We start from the raw sequence: 15,540 nt of genomic DNA on the forward strand, positions 1-15,540 counted from the left end.
CACGTTAAACAACATTCCACTTAACGACAAGTAGTATTTGCAAATAAAATCGTTATAAAAGTGATAGAATAAGATTATCATCACGATGATAGAATTTGTGAAATGCTGCATGACTTTAAACAGATTGTTGAAATCTATGTATCATCAATTTATTTGTCAGTAACCTGTTTATTGAAAGAAGGACGTATCAGCCACACTATAAAATACCTAACCATGCATAAAAACGTCATTTGATATGAAAATACCGATTTTGATAAATTGGATACCCTATTCAACTAAACAGGGCAAATTAAATGTTGATGCCTGCATCATTATCATGCGCTACTGTTATTAATTATGTAAAAACACCTTTGAAATCCTCTGAAGGGCTGTCCCTGAGAATCCAGAAGATATAAGAGGAACAATCCCTGGTGTGACGCGTCTTGTAAGGAAATCACAATTCCGATTTGTTTGAAAACTGATTGATTGATTGTGTATTTTATATCGAGAATCATTCACTCACATGGAGATATCACCATTGCCGGTGAAGGGTTGTGATATTTAAGCCTATGCTCGGCGCTTACGGTCTTTGAGCAAGGAGGGACCTTTATCGTGCCTGCTGTGACACGGGACCTCGGTTTTTGCGGTCTCATCCGAAGGACCGCCCCATCTATAGTATAGATATTGAACTTCAAATGCGCTTGCGTGTTCAGGGAATTCTGGGAGGTATAGTCATTCATTCCTGACAACTTGGTATTCTGTGATCTGCTGTAATGTGTACGTCCCTGTTTTAACACATTAACTTTGACTCGCTATTACACCGCTATATCTGTAATCAGTTATAAACATTATTTTTATAGACTACTGAATAATGCCTATAAAATTTGTTAAACTTTGAAAGTTGGTCAAATGTAGCCAAACCCCATTGAACTACAAACGATATCTGCCAGACTCTGACAACAGGAGAAGAGGGGTTATTTTTATCAGCTTCTTCACATAAACCAATTACAAGCAGTGTAAATATTTTTATGTAAATGCACAAATACGTACATAATATCATTTTATCTAACAAAAACAAAAAAACATTCCTTGTTCATTGCTATAGGAAATAATGTCCTCCACTCCCACTTTTATTTGCAAATACTCGGTAACAAAGATACGTGTATAGGTAATGTAAAGTCCGCTTGGTCAATGCCGGGGGGAATTCGGGTTAGAATAGGTCCTCAATACCCCTTGCTTGTCATTAGAGGCGACTAAACGGAGCGGTCCTGCTGATAAGACCGCAAAAACTGAGGCCCCGTGTCACAGCAGGTGTGGCACGATAAAGATCACTCCTTGTCGAAAGCATAGGCCTAAATTTTGCAGCCCTTCGTCGAGCGGGACGTTAAAAAATATACAATCAACATTCCAAGATAAGAATTATGCATGTACAACTCCCACTCGGTGTCCCAAAGTGATGATTAATCTCAAATTGGTAAATTTATTACTTAAGCAAATATATGAATTCATTAAAAAAAAACATATTTGTGTAACGAAACAAAAAAAAAAAATATTCTGAACTAGACCATGGATCTATTTGTATTTTATCACACCCATTTTGCCACTGGTTAAAGCCGTGTGATCCATGCGAGACACAATTAGTATATTTCATATGGTATTTACTGTCATCAGGGACAAAGACACAGTGCAATGAAAATATATTCAAACCAGACCAATTTATGAAGTCATTGAACATCTAAATAAAACAAAATGAATAAGTAAACCAACAATATAAACTTTTTTTTTGCATGTTTGGTCTTTGCATTGACCTTGAGGTCCACGCAGAAAATATATAGGCACACCGATTTTGACTACGGATAACTCCGTTTACCTGATCAATATATGGAGCTCACGGTGGGTGTGACCGGTCGATGGGGTACCTGTAAAGTGCGAACGAAATTGAAACGAAACGAAACGAAATCTACCGAAACGAAACGAAATACAGGCCGGTATAACGAGAATTTAGCATTTAGAGACGTTTCAGCTCAATTTTTTTTTTTTAGATATTTCATTGACATACAAACCATATAATATGGTGTTCAAGGACTATTATTTCACTATTGGAAATAAAACAAAATAATTTACTAACATGTTTACTTTCAATTTATAGCACTAAAACTATTTAAACATGAATAAACATTTTTACATTGACATGCATAAATAATGGAAAACATTCTGTTTAAATAAAACTGCATTTGATATATGTATAGAAATCTGTAGACTAGCAGCATTTATGTAGAATTTCGGCTTATGTTTTCATAAACAAAACAAACACATGGCCATTTTATTGCTGCAATGAATACACAGAGTAGGTACTGCTCACTTTGATATGGGGATCTCTGGTCAATTATCGGTGGAGATCAAACTAGTCCGCTCGTACCTACAGGTAAGTATTACGAGAAATAGTCTTGCTGCAATCATCTAATTTTAACTAAAAATTTATAACGGGATACATAAAGAAAACACAGAGGTCTTTTAATGGCCTATTATTGGAATTCCTCTTACCTATAAAAACTTTGTTTACGTCCATTGCTTATATCGTTAACAAATTTGTTTTGACGTTTTTGAAAAGTACAGTAGTAAATATATAATTTTAATTTTGATGTTTCTTAGGAATTTTAAGTCTATGGAAACCCCCCAAAAATCATTTATCTATTGAAAATTATCATTAACAGTCATGGGTTTGTTGTTTATTAACTGCCGCTTATATCCATGGTGCAACAATATGGCGGATTGATTGTATTCATTCAATATGTGCGTATCTGTTTATAACATTTCGTACAGAAATTTGAAAGGGTCACTTGGATTAGCCAAGCACCAATTAACACCCTGGACAATAAGAAACTATAGAACTTATAGAGGCCACTTGTGTTTTTCACACCTCCGGTAGATAATTTCCCACCTGGCCAGTAGGTCAGTCATTTTTCACACCTGGCCGATCTTAATCATCCATCTGGCCAAAATGTTCTAGTCTTCAAATAGTGGCCGGTATTATAAAGGTAAATTACACATGTTTGTTAACAATTGTACTTTAAAAAGTGGCCGATGTCCGGTTTTCAGGGGTGGCCGGTTTTGTGAGACTTTCTTTGTAAGGAAATGTTAAGGTTTCTGCCGGGATGTTGAAAATCGGCCGATATTCAGGGAGAACCGGTTTTGTGAGGGGCCGGTTTGGAGAAGTTTCACTGTATACCGAAACGAATTAAAACCCACTGAAACGAAACGAAACAGATTGTATAACCGAACTTTTTAAATTATAATAATTAAAAATTGTATCTTAGCCCAAAGCCTACATCAAAGGGGAGGCGAATTTTATTTATGTGTGGTAACTTTCACAGGGGCCTAAGATACTATTTTTAATTATTATAATTAAAAGAGTTCGGTTTTACAATAGGTTTCGTTTCGGTAGGTTTCGTTTCGTTTCGCACTTTACAGGTACCCTCGGTCGATGGGGGATGTTTACTCCTCCGAGGCACCTGATCTCACCTCTGGTATATCCAGGGGTCCGTGTTTGCCCAACTCTCTATTTTGTATTACTTATAAGAGTTATGAGATTGATCACTGTTCGTTATATTCGCCTTTCATAAGCGAGGTATTGCCGGACGTCAGCTTGCGCATTCACAAGTGTACGTTTTCTCGAGAGCCAATCGCAACATCGTTCAATTTTCTCCGTCAAACCGAGAAAAAACATCTCGACTTGACGGAAAAGGCCGAGCAATGTTCCAATTCTACCAGGACGGACGTGGTCGGACAAGTTAGTCTGCGCATGCACAAGTATATATTGATCGGAATCAGCAATGTTTCATAAACAAGAGAATGAAAAGATATATGATTCGCCGTTATGTTTTATGAAATATGATAGCATTAAATAATTAATTGTGCAATTTCAAAGTTTCTAAAGAGACACAATTTTCGAGACATGGTTTTATAAGGTTATCGCCCGTATTTACCAATGTTATATAAAATACTGTTGTTGACTGATAAATGCATAAAAGCTGCTCATAAAAATATCGATACAAACAGTGTGGAGCCAACTGCTTTTTCAAAATGGAATGATGAAATGCGATTGAAAGGATATACAGAGGTGGAGTTCAAGGATATATTTAAAGTGTGTTTTAACGTACCTACCAACTGTTATATATCCACTGGTTAGAGTATAGAATTTTACATACAATAGTGCTGTTAAATCTTATCTTCAAAAAATCTAAATAATAGATGATATCTGCACTCTCTGTAATAGCGAATGTGAATGTTCGAAAATGTTCTGCAAATTTGGAATGGTTTTAGTCTATATATTTATATTTATTTATATTCATATTACGTCAAAACCTACAGTTTTTAATGCCAAAAAAAAAAGTAATTTTTGGAGAGGTACCTTTTACTCATGATTCTTTTTTTTTTTTTTTTTTTTTTTTTTTTTGGTTATAAACTTCATAATACTGTATGCCAAACATTATAGTTTTAGCTGTTTGAAATGCGGAAAAACGCCATATTTACTTGAATTGATAAATACTCTAAAAGCCAATTATAACGTTGAAAAATATATTTCTGTTGATAAATTTGATTCTATCTGGGAACAATGGAAAGCTATGCTGGAAGTAGAATGACATTGTATGTATGTAATATAGTATACTTGTCCAAAGTCAGGACTACATTCTATTTTTTCTTCTTCTTTTCCATAGCTTGTAAAAGTATCACATTGTTCGAATTCATGTGCAAGTTGGTATGTGAGAAAATATCTGCAAAATATATGAAATGCAATGTTTACCTATGTAATATTTAACACATGTATAACACTTGTTATATTTCCTCAGTTTGCACAGTTTGGTGCTCAGCCAAAAACAGGCTTTTTATTGACAGACCTTTTAAATTACAGAAAAGGACAGCCAGAATTATATTGAAGGTAAAAGTAACTCAGACTTCTACAGCTGATATTTTTAGTGTTCTTAAATGGATAATTGTTCATGATTATTTTGTATATAGAAAATTAGTGCTTGCTTTTAAGGTTCTTAATAACATGACACCAGAATATATGAACGTTTTTAGTTTTGTCAGCCAAGTTAGTTCCAGAACACAAGAAGTTGCGATAGTGGCATTTTATATTTACCAAAAGTTCGAACTGAATATTATAAACGGTCTTTTAAGGTATCCTCCACAATTTTATGGAATCAGTTGCCCGAGTCTGTCAGAAGCTGTGGTTCTATTACATCTTTTAAATCAGCATATTTGCAGCATCATTACTCAAATAAGTACTATATAGATATGATGTATATGTTTATGTTTTTCCCCCAGTGATATCGTGTGCATATTTTATGTATATATTTTATATTATGCTATCTATTTTTCTATTCTCTCATTTATCTGCATGTCTGTGAATATGTTTTATACAGGATCACAATGTAAACTAGGCATTTGTACTAATTGTGCTATCCTGTCTAAATAAAAGAATTTATTTTATTATTACATAACACAGAAGGAAAACATTATGAAAAATATATATACAAATGTATATACAGTATGGTTTTATTTGTGAAAAACAGTTTTAGTGTTTTCAATCAAAAACGATGAATGTTATGGAGTCCCAATTTATTCATTTATAAATAGTTACATGGCCACCTCAACAACACTCAACAAAGGAAGTACATATAATATATTGTTGTTCACACCTTAAAATGGACATCAGTTGTAAAATTGCACTGAGATTTTGAAATGAAAAACAACATTCAAGCTTGCGAGCATCAAACATTCTGTTGCCAGATTTATATCCCTGGATTAAGGTATTATTTTATGGCCAGATTTATATTCCTGGATTAAGGTATTATTTTATGGTCAGATTTATATTCCTGGATTAAGGTATTATTTTATGGCCAGATTTATATCTCTGGATTAAGGTATTATTTTGTTGCCAGATTTATATCCCTGGATTAGGTAACACACGCATGAAACTTAAACGTTAACTTATTATCTAGATCAGAGTGTGTCATTTTTGTCCTCTGTTGAACTTAACGGTCCAAATCAAATACAAGGATGACACTTATTTCTGAGGATAAAAGTTATTTAAGCTACAAATATTTAATATACCCATTAGGCCTTTATGTCATTACAGCCATAGCAATGATACTTAAAAGGAAATATTTGTATGTTTCAACATTTAAAAAAAAATACATTTAAATTTCTACCTAGAATATTCACTTTATGTCAGAAACACATGCCTATGGTCCATGTATTGCAGTCCCCCTTTTAAAGGACAGCAACTTGTTTTTGGTAACAAAAACTGGGATCTAGAGCTATCTTTACTAAAATGCGCTCATCACTAATGCAGACAGAAACAGAGAGCCCCTGTATATCAATGAATAAACTCGGGTAATAGTACACCGTTACGTAACTCGATCATATCTGTAGGCGCGTTTTGGGGCAAATCGTGCGTGTTTATTTCCATACAGGTAGGAAAACAACCTATAGCAGCGCACAATGTCCACCATTAAGGTGGGAATCCAGTACATTTTAATGAATACACATCATGACTCTTCGCCATAAATATAAATTTAAAAAAAAAAAAAAAAAGAAGCATTTCTACCCTGTCTTGCTAGACAAAAGTACGTACCTGAAAATAGATACTTTATTTGTGGGTTACAGATATGCTAAACATTTAGTTTCTACACACGGGTCTGGCTACTTTGTAGGACCCCCCCCCCCGCCCCCCCCCCCCCCCCCCCCGAAGTACTTGCGACAGACAGGGGAAACATTAACAACTGGTGATAGGGACAGGTAATCTATCTCAGGTTTTTTCTTGATATAGATGGAAAAATTGCACCCCCCCCCCCCCCGTGAGATCCCCTGCAGAACCGCCACTGTATCTGGAATGTTGGTATGAATGTTCATAGCGTAAACGACAAATAAATATAGGTGAAAACCACTGATATATTTCAGTGATTTCTGACTTGAATAGTAAACAATTAATTATGTGCCACAATACTGAATAGTTGGTGCATCACCAATGCTGGCGATGAGTGGCATTCCTCTGTGTGTCGTAAGGTGTTTAGGTCATTCTCTGCTCTATCCCGTGTAAATTATCTTCCTTTCGTGTCCCTCTAATTAATCATCACCACTAAACAACAAGTAAATGGCATGGTTCTAAATTTGTCATACGAGTCTAGAACCTTTTTCAAGCTGGGTATCGATAACTTATATTATGAAACACAAACCTACTTGTCAAAAAATAGTAATTAAAAACAAACTAAGCGAGTACATAAGATTAAGGTGGACCCCTTGAGAGAAGGCTTTTAACATAGTTCAAATTCACTTCATTATTCACATTGGTGAATTTAGGATTACTCAAAAAATATCAACTTAATTCTACTCCTGATGTTTAAAACAAGAGGACGTTTTAAAAAGTGCATGAACACTTACAAGTACGGATATTATTGGAAAAAGACTTCACACCATTCACACCAAACTCAAACATTGTAACTGCATTTTGAATCATGATTTGTTTTTAAAAAATATTATTGAAAGTCCCAATTGTTCGGGTGGTTTACCTGAGGACTCATGGCATTTTTTCTGTGTACGTAACAAATATAATAATGCCAGAGGTCAGTTATTAAGAAGTCTTTTAAATTTTTCTCAATTATTTAAATATTGATTGTCACTTATTTTTATGGGGAGACGAAGCTCAACATTTCGAAATATACCAACATATCTTTCCTCTGTTCAAAAGTTCATCAAGGATTCTGGAAGATTTTATGTTATTACTACCGCCTATTTGTCATATTAATTAGTATAATGACAGTTGTATTTAAGGTGAGAACCCTGTAAGTTGAAAGACTTGTGTTCAAATCGCTTGTATATTATGCACTTATACAATAAGATATATTCAAATAAAATATTGTTCTATTTGAGAGAGAAAGGAAAGGGGTACAATGGATCAGAGAAGCTTTTAAAAGAAAATAATATTAATCACTCTATTTCAGATTTTTATAATAATTTCGAATGATAAATGAATTCCAATGTTAAGAAGTTAAAACACATTACATCACCCACAATGCCCTGATAACACACCACAATGCCCTGAGAACACACCCACAATCCCCTGAGAACACACCCACAATGACCTGAGAACACACCCACAATCCCCTGAGAACATACCCACAATCCCCCGAGAATACACCCACAATCCCCTGAGAACACAACGGACAACACGAAAAACACCCAGACTGGTCATTATCGTCGTTGTTGCTGTTAATTTTGATACAGTTCTGTAACTGTGCAACACTTGTAACACCCAGTAAATAATTCAAAATAGATCACAAAGAAAGGATATCACTCCATTACGTACGTCACGTACGTAATGTAGTGATATCCTTTCTAAACAAAAAGCGGGGGTGACACTGGAACTGGAGAAAAAAATTGCTGTAGACTTCCAAGTTTCTTGTGGAAAATATCTGTGGGCACAAGTAGATTTATATATATGCTCCTTTCCTTTTGAAATTGGGGGACATATGCCTTCATTAATATCAATTCTGAAAACTATTCATATAATTTCTAAACAGGGTTATCATATTCTCATGCAAACCTGTATGAAAAGCTAGTAACAAATGAAACTAATGAAGGAATTGGTTTTCAGAATGAAAATAAAATACTACTATAAAGTAATAAATAGATTCACCGGTGACAAACTGGTTTTTGGTGATTAATTTTCGCGACCAAGGACAAACTTAAACAAGTACGAGAGACATTAAAGGACTAGATCATGGCGAGAAATATTCGCGAGGATCCGTGAAAATTTCTCACACGCGAATGAAAGTTGGTTTTATAGTATACAGAAACTTTCTTATTTAATTAAGGTGCATGTGAGCGTTTAATTTTTCATTTTTGTTGTGTGTGCTTGGGGGGGGGGGGGGGGGGGGGGGGGGGGGGGGGAGGAGGGGGAAGGCGAACGAGATCAAATACGGGTAGAAGACGTAAATCTGGGTGACTGAAAACATACCATCTTATCAATCAACAAACTGACAACCGCGATCGCTGCACCTCTCTCTCTAAATGATGGATACATGTTACTTAATATTCTTAATCATGTATGCAGTGCGGACCTGATGCATAGGTAATCACCTGCCTAAAGTTGTGTTCTGCTTGGGGGGTAGTCGACACACCTAATGAAGATTCGCACTGGAATTTCTACATACTGGATTCATCCCTCGATCGACCGATTTAAAGATAGAGCTACACACACACACATAGAACATCAAAATTTATGTATGTACTTATTCAATCGGGACGTCTTGGAATCAACGTATTTTGCTCATGTGTGGGTCCACTTTGAACACGTCAAGGTTAAGATTCCATACATCCTCTTACAACCTTACGATAACGAGGTTTCCTCTGTAATGTTAATACGCCCATAGAGAGTGGAGGAAAGAGAGGTCACAATAGGGAGTTGGTCGAATATCAAAGTTTTAAATCATTAAGATATATCATATTCATGAAGACGAATATCTTTGGGAAAATATTGAGACAGACCAGACAGCTATAGATCCACACTTTGTAAAATCCTTCGATTTACAGCAATGGTATTTTGTGTGCGTATGGTTGTGGTTTTATATCACTGTACTGTTGCATCGCCATTTCAATTTGATACAAAAATCTTTAACATACATTTCCCCACTACATTTGTGTCCAAACATACCTTCAAACATTGATTAAAGCCCCAATGCGAACTGAACAGCTTCAAATAATTTCGTTTGTTGACGTTGTCATGCTGGGTAGTCTAGCTTTTAAACATTGATCATACGCAGAACATACTCTCGTGTATCCAAATCAATTGAGAGCCGTAAACACCATATTCAGGTAAAAATGGGACATTGTTACATAAGTATGGGAAGTTGGCGATGGAGAAACTGAGATCATCCCGTTTGTCATATTCTTACGAGGCAAAATTTATTTTTTAAAAAGTCTACATGTGTAGAAAAAATCTCTTGCCCTGGCTTTCAACTCGACATTTAGATATATGGACGATGTTTTATCTATTAACGATAATCATTTTCAATCTTACGTCAATTCGATATATCTCAATCGAATTAGAGACACCACTTCATATTAGATATTTTATTGAACATAGATGTAAACGGCAAACTAACAACTCAACTTCATCACAAACGAAATGACTTAAGCTTCACCCTGATTTTTTACCGGCCCAAATTACGTTACAATATTTTAATTATTGACCCTCCTGGGCCCCTATATTCACAAAACATCTTACAACTAAGCTGAAAAAAATTATTCTGTCTGATAATCAAATACCGATCACAAGGTCATAAGTATGTATTCAAGTTTTATAAACCATGGGTGCACTTTACATATTAATTAAGAAAATCTACAAGAAATGAAAAATAAGAAAGAAGATGGGTGAACTTGGCGAACAATAAGCCTATTCATGATTGGGCATCGGTCGCGAATCGGGAGTTAAAATTTCGCATTGATGGTACAGGTAGTTACAATAGCTACAGTGCCGTACTAAAACGTGGTCCAAAATATTTAGAATTCAAAACAAATATATAGATCATACTTCAAAGAATGACATTTAATCAAAATTATCATCAGAATTTGTTTCACAGGCAGCATCATGTATATCAGACATCAAGCGGTTTTTAACACACACATATAATTACACTGATATTGATGCCTGGAGTACCTAATGTACCAAATGACATTACATATATGCTCGCAGCATCCAACAGTATGTTCTCAGCATTTCCATTGACATATTAACTGATGTGAATGAGAAACGTCACATGTTTTGTAGTGTATCAAATGTGGAATCGCGTTTTCTGGATGGTGCAGTATTAATGCTTTGATTTGGATTCAGTTTCCCCCAACAAATGTTTTTGAACAGCATTTACAACCTACTGGTACTAATATACCGAATACGGTAAAGGCAACAGTTCCCGCCTCTATTGGTACAACTCTGAGGCCGGTTTTACAGTTACAGAACGCACATGTGCTGTTAGATTTCCCAGCAAATACAAATGGGACAGAAACATACACTTGATTTGCTTTTGTTTTTGTACTGAACTGTAGTTCACTGTGCCTTTAGACAATCTGCACCAGTTGGTTGCATATTTGGATTTTGTCATGATCTCTTCAAGTAACTTCTTAAGCATTGTTGAAATTGTTCTCTATAACTTTCCTTTAACGTGTCGTTTACATAAACAACATTCATACTTCACAGGAGGCCCCATACTTGTTTACATTTATTTTCACTAGCTGCATGTTGGAATCTATCACTTGTGATCGTCATTAAGACTGCATGCTATAAGTAAAACTTAGCATAAAATGTCAGAGACAAATAATCATGGGAAGTCTATTCATTAATATAAAAAAAAAAAAATAGATATGAAAAATTGGTATTCGAACCACAGATATACAATCTGGGCTTGTCCAAAACTTCAGTGAGACTGCCGCTATACCACCTCGGCTATCCATTCTATGAGGAATTTCCGAATTTCAAGCTATCTAGTCACCCGTCATGGACATAGAAATTTTCTTGATAGTACTACAAAAGTTATATACAAGAATTAAGTTTTTTTCATAGAGTTGGTCAAGTCTCCATACTTTTATTTACAAAACATATTACACCTGAACATGTACTAACATATTTTACTTAGTTCCCAATGGAGACTTGGAAAAGTCGAATTTAATGTTATTTTGTGCGTTTTTCGTGTATAGGTTTTTTAAATGTTCCTTTGAAATGGGCACATCGAAAAAGCATTTTTGGAAACTATGGATTGATTGTTTTAACTAGAATGCAATTTTTTCTTTTTCTGGATAGTTTCAATTTTAACTTTGATGTTTGTCCCTCTGTAAAGTCACCCATCTTCATTACAGTGTTCGTTAATTGTGATCTTAGTCGTAAGATATTTTGTGAATAAGGATCCATATAATTTGTCGGTTTTAATCCGACAGACAAGCGTTAATACCGAGCACTGTTAATGTGACAACAAAGAACAGCTGGATAAAGTTACTAGTAGAATTTGCTCTATGCCATTCCCCAACTAGAAGATCCAATTCGACACAATTCTTATTTTAGAAGTTAACTGCAGTAGTAATGATAAACCTCCTGTACATTTTGTACTTGACCTGGGATGTTTATATCAGTCACCCCTGCATTCCTCTGTACATGGGTATGTATGTGATACAATGTAAATAAAGATGTTATCTAAATAGGAGTTGCTGACCTCGATTCGTAAACGGGAGGTTGTGAGGTCGAGCCCCTCAAGTGCCATGACCGCGTCAAACACTTAAGTACATTTAGTCATTGATCTTAAGACTAATGATCGGCATTCACGAATCTTTCGGGTACTACATTAAAATCGGAGGTCCCTTGTCGCGACAGTTCTTGGCACGTTAGAGATCCTCCACCGTGACGGCCCTGAACATCTAGGTCTAAATTTGTGGTACTTCACCTACAGCTTTTATAGATCACAGTTTTATCTGTTTTAAAAAGAAGTTATTATTTCTGTTGATAATCTGTACACCCATTTACTGTTTATGATTGTAATTAGAATTATTGATATGTTTGGCAGTGATCTAATCTGGCAATAAATTGGAGATTACTTTTAAAGAACGTTGTACATGATTCAACATAAAACCCTGAGAGAGAACTACAGGAGGATGTTACTGAATCCCACCCGATCACGTGGACTCTGTGCAGACGAACTCTGGTGGAAGTTTGGCATTACATGCAGGTGGATGGTTAATATGAATTAAAATCCTGAGCTATATGTACGCGTGGCTGCTCTCGCTCTAGAAACGGCAGCACCGTCAGGTGAACATACATGTATTAATCATTAGTTTATATCGGAGAATATTTTCTTCTGATCTGAGAAAATTGCGCAGGACGTGTTGTACCATCCTAAATGATTTGATTAATTCAACGAGGGACGTAACATCATTACATATGCATGTAAACAGCCCATCGTCAATTCATCAACCGGGTGAATCGCTTCTCTTTACATTGGGTCGTCTTATTTTCATTTGTACAAAAAGTCGCAAAAATGCGAGCTCTACCTATCCAGATAGAAAGTCAAGAGGTACATATATTTCATCTACCGGCCACCAGGAGGCGCTCGATTATATGATGTGAAAGTTTGTGTGTGATTAATATGTTATTATATGTACATGCATATACAAAATAATACAAACATATCTTTTATAATTTTTAATACTAAGTATGAATGATTCTTAACGAAGAATTCTGGTTATTTTTGACTATGGAAACAAGGTTTAAAGTATTGTTTCATTCATTATACTTATCATATGTTCATCCTTTATACTTATCATATGTTCATCCCAGATTACATTTTGCCTAAGGTGTTCGGCATCAAATCCTTATATATTTTCTATATTTTCATAGATATTTGTTTCAAATTTTCAAGAAATTATGTATGTTATCCTTTCTGAGGTAAAATCTAAAATACGTGGTTGTATGAGATAACTCCTTCAGCAAACATTCAGTCCTAAGTCGCACTTTGCATTACACCAAGACATATTTAAACAGAAGGGTCATATTGATTTAACAAGCAACCTCAGGTTGTGCAGATTCAAAATGATGGCCCGGCGGAATCACAATTCGGGAAAAAGGTTTTGTATTTAAATACAAAAGGGAAAATCTTTTTCTTCAGAGCAACGGTGCCATGATTAGTCATATTAATATACAAGTACCCACAGGTAGTGTAGATTCCAATTTGTTCAAATCATGACTCCGGAATGTAAAATATTTTTGAAATACCACTCCTCCTTAATTATGTGCTATTACTACATCATACCTCTCAATTAACAGAACTACGGCGACATATTTCCAAAAATGTCCTCTGACCTCGGCTGGAGACTTGTGTGTATGGGTTATAGTTTTATGTCAATGAAATAAACAAATACCAAAAAAAAAACCGTTTTATACATGGAACATTACGGATCATTATGATACAAGATATGGTTTGGGGTGGGGTGGGGAGAGACAAAGGAAATCCTGCCCATGCCAACATCACTTCCGGTTAACGAGCATCACTTCCGGTTATAAAAGAAGTGTTTTGAAACATACAAACAAAATCTACAAAAAAGGTGTCACTGTCACTGAAGTGAAAAACATATTTTGAAATAAAGTACTGGAAAATTGATACAAAAGGGTAAATAAGTAAAGGTTTCTTTGCCTTGAAATTGCGCAGGACTGAGACATATATATGACGATTTCACAATTTAACGTTCAGGAGAAAAGTGACCGAACGATTCGAGAGAGCGTCCACTGCTTAAACATCATGTAAAATTATTTTTTTGTTTGTTTGTTGTTGTTTGTTTTGGTCTGTTTATGTAAACAATCATTTGTCTGGATAACAATCCCGCATAGCTAAGTGAATTTTTAATTAATTAATTGTATTCAATAATTTGAAAAAGTAAAAAATTGTGTATAAAAGTTAACAAAATATAACTGATGCATATACTTATAATTTTCAAACAATACTTTCATGGTTAAATTAACGAAATAAGTGATTCAGAGTTAAAGATCATGCGTGGAACGATTTTAAAATCTAAATATGTTGTTGCTTTTCTTATATATAATACCACAGGAATCTGAAGTTTTAGTTTTATCAATTAAATCAAAATAAAAATCCGGAAAAAAATATCAAACCCGAAAAAAAAAATACCCACTGTCTTCTATTACAAAACAATTCCGATCATTAACCATAGTAGTTGCCTAGTTGACTTCCGAAACTGAAGTGCGCATGCCTAGCTTGCTTCCGGACCTTCAATGCACGTGTCTGGTTACTAAAATTTAACCCTTCTTTATTAAGCATAGGTTGCTGTGTAGTAGACCAGACATGCGCAGTAGCACCTCTTCCGTTTATAATTGATGACCGAACTAGTTCAATAGATGACGGTTGATAAATTGTTTTCAGGATTGGATATTTTTTTCCGGATTTTGATTTTGATTTAATTGATGAAAGGTGAATATAACGAACAGTGATCAATCTCATAACTCTGATAAAACTTCAGACTTCTGTGATCATACGTAGTGACTTCAGCTATCTATAAACTTTGATGGGAAAAAAACCTTTTGCTTTCACACTTACTTTGAAAATATCAAGGAGCAGAGTGTTTCCATTGAAAAAAAGAGATAACCCAAGGTATTACCCGTGATTCAATATACTATCAATCTTCAAATATCACGAATTAGGAAATTACCTACTCATACCTTTGCAGCGATATTGTTTCTAAATTTCAACTTTTCTATGAGAAATCTTAAGTAACAAGTGTATGCATTATATACATATTTAATTCAGACCCCCATAGATGTCAATCGTAAAGAAATGAGCTACTTATATATACATACACCATGTGAAGGAACGTACCCGTAAATTTCAAGTTTTTCATGAAAACCTTAAGGAAATGCGAGTTTGAATATCATACACACTCGACTTTGTCAGAACTGTTTTATTATATGATTGAATAATTCAAAAGATCGACACTGGCCACTAG

Source organism: Ostrea edulis, chromosome 3, assembly GCF_947568905.1.
Source record: "Ostrea edulis chromosome 3, xbOstEdul1.1, whole genome shotgun sequence".
NCBI classification, from domain to species: Eukaryota; Metazoa; Mollusca; class Bivalvia; order Ostreida; family Ostreidae; genus Ostrea; species Ostrea edulis.